Below are 11114 nucleotides of genomic sequence, written 5' to 3'. Positions count from 1 at the left end.
CAGTTTTCACAGCACCACTTATTGAAGAGGCTGTCCTTTCTCCACTGTACATTCCTGCCTCCTTTATCAAAGATAAGGTGACCATATGTGCGTGGTTTTATCTCTGGGCTTTCTATCCTGTTCCATTGATCTATCTTTCTGTTTTTGTGCCAGTACCATGCTGTCTTGATTACTGTAGCTTTGTAGTATAGTCTGAAGTCAGGGAGCCTGATTCCTCCAGCTCCATTTTTCGTTCTCAAGATTGCTTTGGCTATTCGGGGTCTTTTGTGTTTCCATACAAATTGTGTAATTTTTTGTTCTAGTTCTGTGAAAAATGCCAGTGGTAGTTTGATAGGGATTGCATTGAATCTGTAGATTGCTTTGGGTACTAGAGTCATTTTCACAATGTTGATTCTTCCAATCCAAGAACATGGTATATCTCTCCATCTATTTGTATCATCTTTAATTTCTTTCATCAGTGTCTTATAATTTTCTGCATACAGGTCTTTTGTCTCCTTAGGTAGGTTTATTCCTAGATATTTTATTCTTTTTGTTGCAATGGTAAATGGCAGTGTTTTCTTGATTTCACTTTCAGATTTTTCAGCATTAGTATATAGGAATGCCAGAGATTTCTGTGCATTAATTTTGTATCCTGCTACTTTACCAAATTCATTGATTAGCTCTAGTAGTTTTCTGGTAGCATCTTTAGGATTCTCTATGTATAGTATCATGTCATCTGCAAACAGTGACGGCTTTACTTCTTCTTTTCCAATTTGGATTCCTTTTATTTCCTTTTCTTCTCTGATTGCTGTGGCTGAAACTTCCAAAACTATGTTGGATAAGAGTGGTGAGAGTGGGCAACCTTGTCTTGTTCCTGATCTTAGTGGAAATGGTTTCAGTTTTTCACCATTGAGGACGATGTTGGCTGTGGGTTTGTCATATATGGCCTTTATTATGTTGAGGAAAGTTCCCTCTATGCCTACTTTCTGCAGGGTTTTTATCATAAATCGGTGTTGAATTTTGTCGAAAGCTTTCTCTGCATCTATTGAGATGATCATATGATTTTTCTCCTTCAATTTGTTAATATGGTGTATCACGTTGATTGATTTGCATATATTGAAGAATCCTTGCATTCCTGGAATAAACCCCACTTGATCATGGTGTATGATCCTTTTAATGTGCTGTTGGATTCTGTTTGCTAGAATTTTGTTGAGGATTTTTGCATCTATGTTCATCAGTGATATTGGCCTGTAGTTTTCTTTCTTTGTGACATCCTTGTCTGGGTTTGGTATCAAGGTGATGGTGGCCTTGTAGAATGAGTTTGGGAGTGTTCCTCCCTCTGCTATATTTTGGAAGAGTTTGAGAAGGATAGGTGTTAGCTCTTCTCTAAACGTTTGATAGAATTCGCCTGTGAAGCCATCTGGTCCTGGGCTTTTGTTTGTTGGAAGATTTTTTATCACAGTTTCAATTTCAGTGCTTTTGATTGGTCTGTTCATATTTTCTATTTCTTCCTGATTCAGTCTTGGCAGGTTGTGCATTTCTAAGAATTTGTCCATTTCTTCCAGGTTGTCCATTTTATTGGCATAGAGTTGCTTGTAGTAATCTCTCATGATCTTTTGTATTTCTGCAGTGTCAGTTGTTCTTTTTCATTTCTAATTCTATTGATTTGAGTCTTCTCCATTTTTTTCTTCATGAGTCTGGCTAATGGTTTATCAATTTTGTTTATCTTCTCAAAGAACCAGCTTTTAGTTTTATTGATCTTTGCTATCGTTTCCTTCATTTCTTTTTCATTTATTTCTGATCTGATTTTTATGATTTCTTTCCTTCTGCTAACTTTGGGGTGTTTTTGTTCTTCTTTCTCTAATTGCTTTAGGTGCAAGGTTAGGTTGTTTGAGATGTTTCCTGTTTCTTAAGGTGGGATTGTATTGCTATAAACTTCCCTCTTAGAACTGCTTTTGCTGCATCCCATAGGTTTTGGGTCGTTGTGTCTCCATTGTCATTTGTTTCTAGGTATTTTTTTATTTCCTCTTTGATTTCTTCAGTGATCACTTCGTTATTAAGTAGTGTATTGGTTAGCCTCCATGTGTTTGTATTTTTTACAGATCTTTTCCTGTAATTGATATCTAGTCTCATAGCATTGTGGTTGGAAGAGATACTTGATACAATTTCAATTTTCTTAAATTTACCAAGGCTTGATTTGTGACCCAAGATATGATGTATCCTGGAGAATGTTCCATGAGCACTTGAGAAAAATGTGTATTCTGTTGTTTTTGGATGGAATGACCTATAAATATCAATTAAGTCCATCTTGTTTAATGTATCATTTAAAGCTTGTGTTTCCTTATTTATTTTCATTTTGGATGATCTGTCCATTGGTGAAAGTGGGGTGTTAAAGTCCCCTACTATGATTGTGTTACTGTCGATTTCCCCTTTTATGGTTGTTAGTATTTGCCTTATGTATTGAGGTGCTCCTATGTTGGGTGCATAAGTATTTACAATTGTTATATCTTCTTCTTGGATCGATCCCTTGATCATTATGTAGTGTCCTTCTTTGTCTCTTCTAGTAGTCTTTATTTTAAAGTCTATTTTGTCTGATATGAGAATTGCTACTCCAGCTTTCTTTTGGTTTCCATTTGCATGGAATATCCTTTTCCATCCCCTTACTTTCAGTCTGTATGTGTCTTTAGGTCTGAAGTGGGTCTCTTGTAGACAGCATATATATGGGTCTTGTTTTTGTGTCCATTCAGCCAATCTGTGTCTTTTGGTGGGAGCATTTAGTCCATTTACATTTAAGGTAATTATCGATATGTATGTTCCTATTCCCATTTTCTTAATTGTTTTGGGTTTGTTATTGTAGGTCTTTTCCTTCTGTTGTGTTTCTTGCCTGGAGAAGTTCCTTTAGCATTTGTTGTAAAGCTGGTTTGGTGGTGCTGAACTCTCTCAGCTTTTGCTTGTCTGTAAACGTTTTAATTTCTCCATCAAATCTGAATGAGATCCTTGCTGGGTGGAGTAATCTTGGTTGCAGGTTTTTCTCCTTCATCACTTTAAATATGTTCTGTGAGTCCCTTCTGGCTTGCAGAGTTTCTCCTGAAAGATCAGCTGTTAACCTTATGGGGATTCCCTTGTGTGATTTGTTGTTTTTCCCTTGCTGCTTTTAATATGTTTTCTTTGTATTTAATTTTTGACAGTTTGATTAATATGTGTCTTGGCGTATTTCTCCTTGGATTTATCCTGTATGGGACTCTCTGTTCCTCCTGGACTTGATTAACTATTTCCTTTCTCATATTAGGGAAGTTTTCAACTATAATCTCTTCAAATATTTTTTCAGTCCCTTTCTTTTTCTCTTCTACTTCTGGAACCCCTATAATTCGAATGTTGGTGTGTTTAATGTTGTCCCAGAGGTCTCTGAGACTGTCCTCAGTTCTTTTCATTCTTTTTTCTTTCTTCTGCTCTGCAGTAGTTATTTCCACTATTTTTTCTCCCATGTCACTTATCCGTTCTTTTGCCTCAGTTATTCTGCTATTGATCCCATCTAGAGTATTTTTAATTTCATTTATTGTGTTTCTAATCAATCCTTGATTCATCTTTAGTTCTTCTAGGTCTTTGTTAACTGTTTCTTGCATTTTGTCTATTCTATTTCCAAGATTTTGGATCATCTTTACTATCATTATTCTGAATTCTTTTTCAGGTAGACTGCCTATTTCCTCTTCATTTGTTAGGTCTGGTGGGTTTTTATCTGGCTCCTTCTCCTGCTGTGTGTTTTTCTGTCTTCTCATTTTGCTTATCTTACTGTTTGGGGTCTCCTTTTTGCAGGCTGTAGGTTCGTAGTTCCCGTTGTTTTTGGTGTCTGTCCCCAGTGGCTAAGGTTGGCTCAGTGGGTTGTGTAGGCTTCCTGGTGGAGGGGACTAGTGCCTGTGTTCTGGTGGATGAGGCTGTATCTTGTCTTTCTGTTGGGCAGGTCCACGTCTGGTGGTGTGTTTTGGGGTGTCTGTGGACTTTTTATGATTTTAGGCAGCCTCTCTGCTAATGGGTGGCGTTGTGTTCCTGTCTTGCTAGTTGTTTGGCATAGGGTGTCCAGCACTGTAGCTTGCTGGTCGTTGAGTGAATCTGGGTGCTGGTGTTGAGATGGAGATCTCTGGAAGATTTTCGCCGTTTGATATTATGTGGAGCTGGGAGGTCTCTTGTGGACCAGTGTCCTGAAGTTGGCTCTCCCACCTCAGAGGCACAGCACTGACTCCTGGCTCCTCAATTTGGGATGATTCATTGTCTATTCATGTATTCCACAGATGCAGGGTACATCAAGTTGATTGTGGAGCTTTAATCCGCTGCTTCTGAGGCTGCTGGGAGACGTTTCCCTTTCTCTTCTTCGTTCTCACAGCTCCCGGGTCTCAGCTTTGGATTGGGCCCCGCCTCTGCGTGTAGGTCGCCGGAGGGCGTCTGTTCTTTGCTCAGACAGGACAGGGTTAAAGAAGCAGCCGCTTCGGGGACTCTGTTTCACTCAGGCCGTGGGGGAGGGAGGGGTACGGTGGCCGGGTGAGCCTGCGGCAGCAGAGGCCGGCGTGACGTTGCACCAGCCCGAGGCGCGCCGTGTGCTCTCCCGGGACCCTGGCAGTGACGGGCTGCACAGGCTCCCCGGAAGGGGGGCGTAGACAGTGACCTGCACTCGCACACAGGCCTCTTGGCGGCGGCAGCAGCAGCCCCAGCGTCCCACGCCCGTCTCTGGGGTCCGCGCTTTCAGCCGCGACTCGCGCCTGCCTCTGGATCTCCTTTAAGCAGCGCTCTTAATCCCCTCTCCTCGAGCACCAGGAAACAAAGAGGGAAGAAGTCTCTTGCCTCTTCGGCAGCTCCAGGCTTTTTCCCGGACTCCCTCCTGGCCAGCTGTGGCGCATTAGCCCCTTCAGGCTGTGTTCACTCCCGGCCAGCTGTGGCGCATTAGCCCCTTCAGGCTGTGTTCACGTAGCCAACCCCAGTCCTCTCCCTGCGCTCTGACCGAAGCCCGAGCCTCAGCTCCCAGCCCCGCCCACCCCGGCGGGCGAGCAGACAAGCCTCTCGGGCTGGTGAGTGCCGGTCGGCACCGATCCTCTGTGCGGGAATCTCTCCGCTTTGCCCTACCCAGGTACGTGGGGAGTTTCTTGCCCTTTGGGGGGTCTGAGGTCTTCTGCCAGCGTTCAGTAGGTGTTCTGTAGGAGTTGTTCCACGTGTAGCTGTATTTCTGGTGTATCTGTGGGGAGGAAGGTAATCTCCGCGTCTTACTCTTCCGCCATCTTCCCCGGAAGTCTCAGCTCATGCTTGCTTAGTAATAATTATGTGTTTCTGTTGTTTTATGTGAGAGGTTTAGTTAATTACTGTATTAGTTTCCTAGGGCTCCCATAGCAATGTACCATGCACTGAGTGGCTTAAATAACAGAAATTTGTTCTGGAGGCTAGAAGTCCAAGAACAAGGTATCAGCAGGGTTGATTCCTTCCAACCAAGGTGGTGTTTAGAAGACAATATCTGCTAGTTGTGGGCACAGGGGATTATGGGTGTCACACAGGGCTACTTGAGTGTCCTCTCTGTGAGCACAGGGGATCCTGGGATGACTGCCGGGGCTGAGCAGCCTCTGTGGGCACAGAACAGGAATGTGGGATGGCTCCTTGATAGCTGCTGGGTATGTAGGTGAGAAGCGGAGAGAGGAAGCAGTTCCAAGGAGCAGCAGTAAAACAACAGTAGTGGGGTTTCCCTGGTGGCGCAGTGGTTGAGAGTCCGCCTGCCGATGCAGGGGACACGGGTTCGTGCCTCGGTCTGGGAAGATCCCACATGCCGCGGAGCGGCTGGGCCCGTAAGCCATGGCCGCTGAGCCTGCGCGTCCGGAGCCTGTGCTCCGCAACGGGAGAGGCCACAACAGTGAGAGGCCCGCGTACCGCAAACAAAAACAAAAACAAAAAACAGTAGTGGGATTAGACAGGAGAGGACAGCTAGCTGTCAGGGGTCTTTGTCCAGAGAAATGTACTGTGAGTGGTGCTTCAGAGCAGGGGATTTGTAGCCAGCGAATCTGAAGTTTGACTCCTGTTTCTGCACTTGTTGGGTGAACTTGAAGCTAATCATCTGTAAAGTTCAGATAATAAAACCTACCTTCCCAAACTATGGTGAGGATTAAATGTGACGATGTATAAACCTAAAATACTCACCATAGTGGTTGACACATAGTATGCACTCAAATATTATTATTGCCGTTGTTGGGCAGGTATAATAGAGAAAGTATTGAGAGAAAAGACACTCAGCTGGCTGTTGGTGGGGGGCGGGGCGTGAGATGGCGGATCATCCTAGGAGACCACAGGCCTATTCCTTCATGGCTTCTGCTCCCTCTGCAGCTGGGACCATGGACTCCAGTTGCTATAAATCCCCTTCCTCGCCTTGCTGGGGTCCTTGGATCAGAGGTTTGGGGCCAGTTCAGAGGGCAAATCTGGGTATTTACCTGAGCCCCGAGGATTTCCCTCTGCCTGAGGCTCCCAAGTGACCAGGGTAAGTTCCAGATAACAGATAAAATGCAAATTAAGTGATGGCAACATACCTCCTCACTCACAACCGTTCCTTCTCCTGTCACTCACCTGCCTTGGCCCTCGAGAGGGACAGCAGGGGAGTCCCAGGCACCGTGTGGAAGCCCCTCAATCTCTCCCTGCCTTCTGGACTGGATTAAAAGCCAACAGGACAGACAAGGCAGCCAGAGTCCCCAGAGGCTGGCTGGGCTGCTCACCCGAGCTCTGCCCCAGGCTTCCCTCTCCCTGGTTAACTGGCCCAGGAACAAATTAATTGTCCTCAGTTGCTTTCCTTGGCCGATTGTAATTGGCAATCCTTTTGCACGTTTCTCAGTAACAAAATCCAGCATCCCTTCATCTACTTGTGAGTCTGTTCCTTTCTTGGGTTTTGTAAAGCGCTTGCTTGTTTGCTGCTTTGAAAAACAATACATAACTGTTACTGTTTCTCCAAGACAAAAAGAAAATTTGTATTGCTAAAATCAAATTTAGTCCCTTCGGCTTTGTTTTCATGCTTCTGCACAGAAAATAACTTTTCATTTCAATGCTGAGTCATAGTGTAATCTTGGAAGATATTTTAAATAGCAAACTCAAAATATGTTGTACCAACAATGCAAATAGCTCAGTGAGCTGACACCATGACCAGCAATCACTGAGTTCTCACATGCACATAGATGACAATTGCACCATGTCTGCTGCCTGGCCAATAACACTGATAATGCCATTAAGTCCTAAAGGCATCCTAATTTCAGAGATGCTAAAACATGAGGGGGGAAGGTGTGCTTTAACAGACAAAATGCACTTGTTTTGCAAAAATATGATAATATAGCAACCTGTATTCTTCATTCAATATTCTATCCTCAACATACTTCCGTGTCAAGGAATATCTTGTATCAACACTCTTAAAAATAATTTTGGATTCCATTTTCTTTCATTGTATTCCATTGACTGAATTTATTATTCACTAAAACCCTATTTTGAAGTAAGTTGGTTCCTTTTTTTCAGAATTGTTATTTATTTCAGAATGATGCAAAGACCACCTTTAAAGATAAATAATTGCACACATCTTTTGTAATTTTTAAAAGACTTTGATACATTGCATTATTAACTTTTTAGCTTGGTTCTAAGCAAAATGGGCAAAAGTGTTCCTCGTCTATGAGATCTTAAGTGGTACAAGGTGACCTTTCTCGATTCTATATTAGGAAGTCACTGCTACGACTCAGCTAATACCTCCTCAGACCAAGAATATCACAAATCTTGTTATACGTATGGACAAACTGTCTCTCCTCAATTAGAATTGTCAGATTTAGCAACTAAAAACACAGGACATCCAGTTAAATTTTAACTTCAAATAAACAAATATATTTTTTTAGGGTAATTATGTCCCATGCAATATTCGGGGCTTGCTTATACTAAAAATTATTCATTGTTTATCTGTAATGTGAATTTACCTAGGGACGCTATATTTTATATGGCAACCCTTTCCGAATGTATTCCAGGAGCCTGCCGGATCCTGTACTGCTACTACACTGACCTGGCTCAGTTCTTTTTGGAGGTTGAAAGTCAGCTTCCTTAGAGTTACTTCTTCATTCCTTAGAGCACATGATTATTTAATAAGCATTGCATTTAAGCTTAGCTCTTCTGTTATGTGAAAGTTGATGTAACTAGGTAGGACAGGGAGAACTGGGGAAGGACCAGTAGACTCAGAGTCCTAATAAAGAGATTTGCAACCCAGCTTAGCCCTTCCCAGCTGTGTTAGCTTCATCTCCCAGAGCCTCTTTTTTCCTACATAAAATATTAGGAACAATATTACGACTCTCCTCGGTATTGCTGTGCAAAACAGCAATGAGCTGATCTCCATGAAAGGGTTTATAAACTCTAAAACATTATGAGCTAAAAATCATGGGGGTAAGTCCCATGAAGCCAGAGCTTTAGAAATATTGATTTTTTTCTCCGGTTTGTGCTGCTGTGATCTCCTCTACCAGTCACCGGTGAAGCTCACCCCCATTTACCCCTTTCCCCCCTACACATAAAGCTCCCCTGCAGGCCATCAGCAAAATCCCAGCTACTCTTAGGAATGGTTTAGCTGGTGGTGCTGCACGTAGAAGACTAGAGACAACCGGGGAAGTCATCTTCTCCAAGAGCTTTAGGAAAAGCATTCAAACAGATTCTTGTGTTTTAAGAGCAGGACTCTAATTAGACCGGAGTTTATGGGATGTTTTCTTCAGTCCAGGCTGTGCAAAGGGCATTTGGAAGTAATCAATAACCCAGAAAACAGTCTGGAAAAAACTGAATTAATCAATTGAATTAACCTCAAGTATATTGGCTGTTTTCGCTGAATGTGTGCATAGGGGAAGATCTCAGCAAGGACTGTCAAAAGGAAGATCGACTGTCAGTGTTTTGTTCAACTGTGATGTCTCAAGGGGGCTGGGGATCAGTAGGCACCAGATAAATCTTTAGGACAGACAGTAGTAGTTGTCCAGCTCTTTAAAACGGATAAAAATGTATATAATTTTGGGCCAGGGAAGGCATTCTTAAGCAGCACACAGAGCCGCAAATCGAGACCTCTAACATTAGATGATTAAAATAATAAAGTCAAAAGAAAAAAAAAATCTAGGGAAAAATAGCAGTCTATACCACAGCCTCACCCCTTCAGTTTAGGAAACATTCTTATAAATCAAGATTGAATAATTCAAGATGAAAATGAGGAAAAGAGAGGATATGAACACGGAATTTACAGCAAAATAAGCACATGAAAACAGGGTTAACTTCATCATTATAGAAAGGTCGATGAGGATCAATTCTCAGTGAGCTCATAGGTTAAAATTAAAAAGCTGGTCAATATCCAGTATTTGTCACGCTGTGGACAAGCTGCCATTCTCAAACGCTGTTGCTGGAAATGTTAATGGTTTACTTTTTAAAGGATAATTTGATAGTGTCTGTTAAAATTGGAAGTACATCCCTCTTGGTGCAGTAATTCTATTACTGGGAACTTATAGATATATTCACAAAAGGAAAGTAAGACATGTATATAAAAATATTCATTGCAGCATTGTTTGTAAGATCAGAAAACTGAAAAGCAGACTAACGTACGATAGACTGGTTACATAAATAATACAGCATACAAAGTAATAATGTAATGATACAGCCATACAATGTAAAATTGTGCAGAAAAAGAAAAAGACCAGGAATTGGGGTAAGCAGGGTGATTTATCCCATGCCTCCCCAGTCCAAAATATATCAGAATACATTTGGTATAAGTAAAAGTATAGAAATACTTGTGTGCATCTGTATATGTATTTATTTGGTGGTAATAGCATACTTTTTCTTCCTTGAAGGTTACAAAGAATATCATTGATGGTGGTTCCTTGGGGAGTGGGCTAGTGGTTGGGAGGTGGGGGCAGTGGCCTTTTGCATTTGGGTTTTTTTTTTTTTTTTTTTTTTTTGGCGGTACGCGGGCCTCTCACTGTTGTGGCCTCTCCCGTTGCGGAGCACAGGCTCCGGACGCGCAGGCTCAGCGGCCATGGCTCACGGGCCCAGCCGCTCCGCGGCATGTGGGATCCTCCTGGACCGGGGCACGAACCCGTGTCCCCTGCATCGGCAGGCGGACCCTCAACCACTACACCACCAGGGAAGCCCCTGCATTTGGGGTTTTACCTTGCTTGGAGGTGTGATCAGAAGCAGAGCTCCAAGGCTGCTGAACGGGCAACAGATGAGGAGGACATGGTCTCTCGTCCAAAAGCTGAGGACAGGTGCAGCGCGACATCAAAGGACTAGGATTTCTGTACAGACGCAGGCCTGCTGGCTTGACATGAGCGGTCTCGGTAAAGCTGCAAGCACCAACAGAAGTGACCTTGGAAGCGGAGGGCTTTGATCCTCGGCAGTCCGAGGGCCAGTCAGGGTTGGATTAGGGGAGCTTTCACTTATCCTGGAAGGGAGTCACTCAGCTCAGAGTGCTTGCAGCATAGGTGTCTGGGGTGTTAAGCGGGTATAAGAAGGGGGCCCGATCTAGCAGGGGAGTCATGAAAAGTTTCCTCCAGGAAGTCATGTTGGGCCTGAGCTCTGAAGGAGGGATAGGAATTGTCTAGGCAAAAGGATGGGGATGGAAAGGTACCAGGTAGAGCACGTGTGAAGGTGTAAAACAGCGGAAGGCGAGCCCCCGTGGCTGGAGCAGATAGAGTGGGAGAAGGCGCCCGGTGAGACCTCGAGGTAGGCAGGGTGCCATCCAGCAGGACCCGGGGGCACAGGTTGGGGTTTCATCTTTATCCCAAGAGCGCTGGGAAGCTATTGAAGGGTATCACTTGTATCTAGACAGGATCATGTATTCAGCAGCGAGAAGAGGGGGGTGGAGAAGGGCAAGAGAGGAAGTTAAGAGGCTTTGGTGAAGTCCACGGGAGGGATGATCACAGCGGGAATGACGGAGCTAGAGCTCAAGTTGGATAGAAGCTTATGGGTGCCTCTTGTGACCTCTGCTTCAAAAGGGCCACACCAGCTGGCACCACTTCCTTTCTGAGCTGCCTCTCATTGTGGGGATGGGGATGGGGATGGGGATGGGGACCAAAGTGAAAAGAAGTGAGAAAGATTCACAGATCTGAACACCAGTCATGGGAGCTCCAGACTCT

The 11114-nt window shown here is 43.7% G+C and overlaps 1 long non-coding RNA gene across 1 annotated transcript in view; it reads left to right on the top strand.

Moving 5' to 3' along the window:
- The first annotated feature begins 4459 nt into the window (after positions 1-4459).
- The window catches only part of LOC308627312, a 62644-nt gene continuing 55989 nt past the window's right edge, over positions 4460-11114 (top strand). Inside the window, exon 1 of the long non-coding RNA XR_014017391.1 lies at positions 4460-5095. This is a non-coding gene — a long non-coding RNA (uncharacterized lncRNA). The remainder of the gene's footprint in view (positions 5096-11114) is intronic.

The sequence above is a fragment of the Mesoplodon bidens genome (assembly GCF_964165515.1).
Source record: "Mesoplodon bidens genome assembly, chromosome: 13".
In the NCBI taxonomy this organism is placed as follows: domain Eukaryota; kingdom Metazoa; phylum Chordata; class Mammalia; order Artiodactyla; family Ziphiidae; genus Mesoplodon; species Mesoplodon bidens.
Note: the sequence above shows the minus strand (reverse complement) of the source record. Positions and strands in the feature narration are given on the sequence as shown.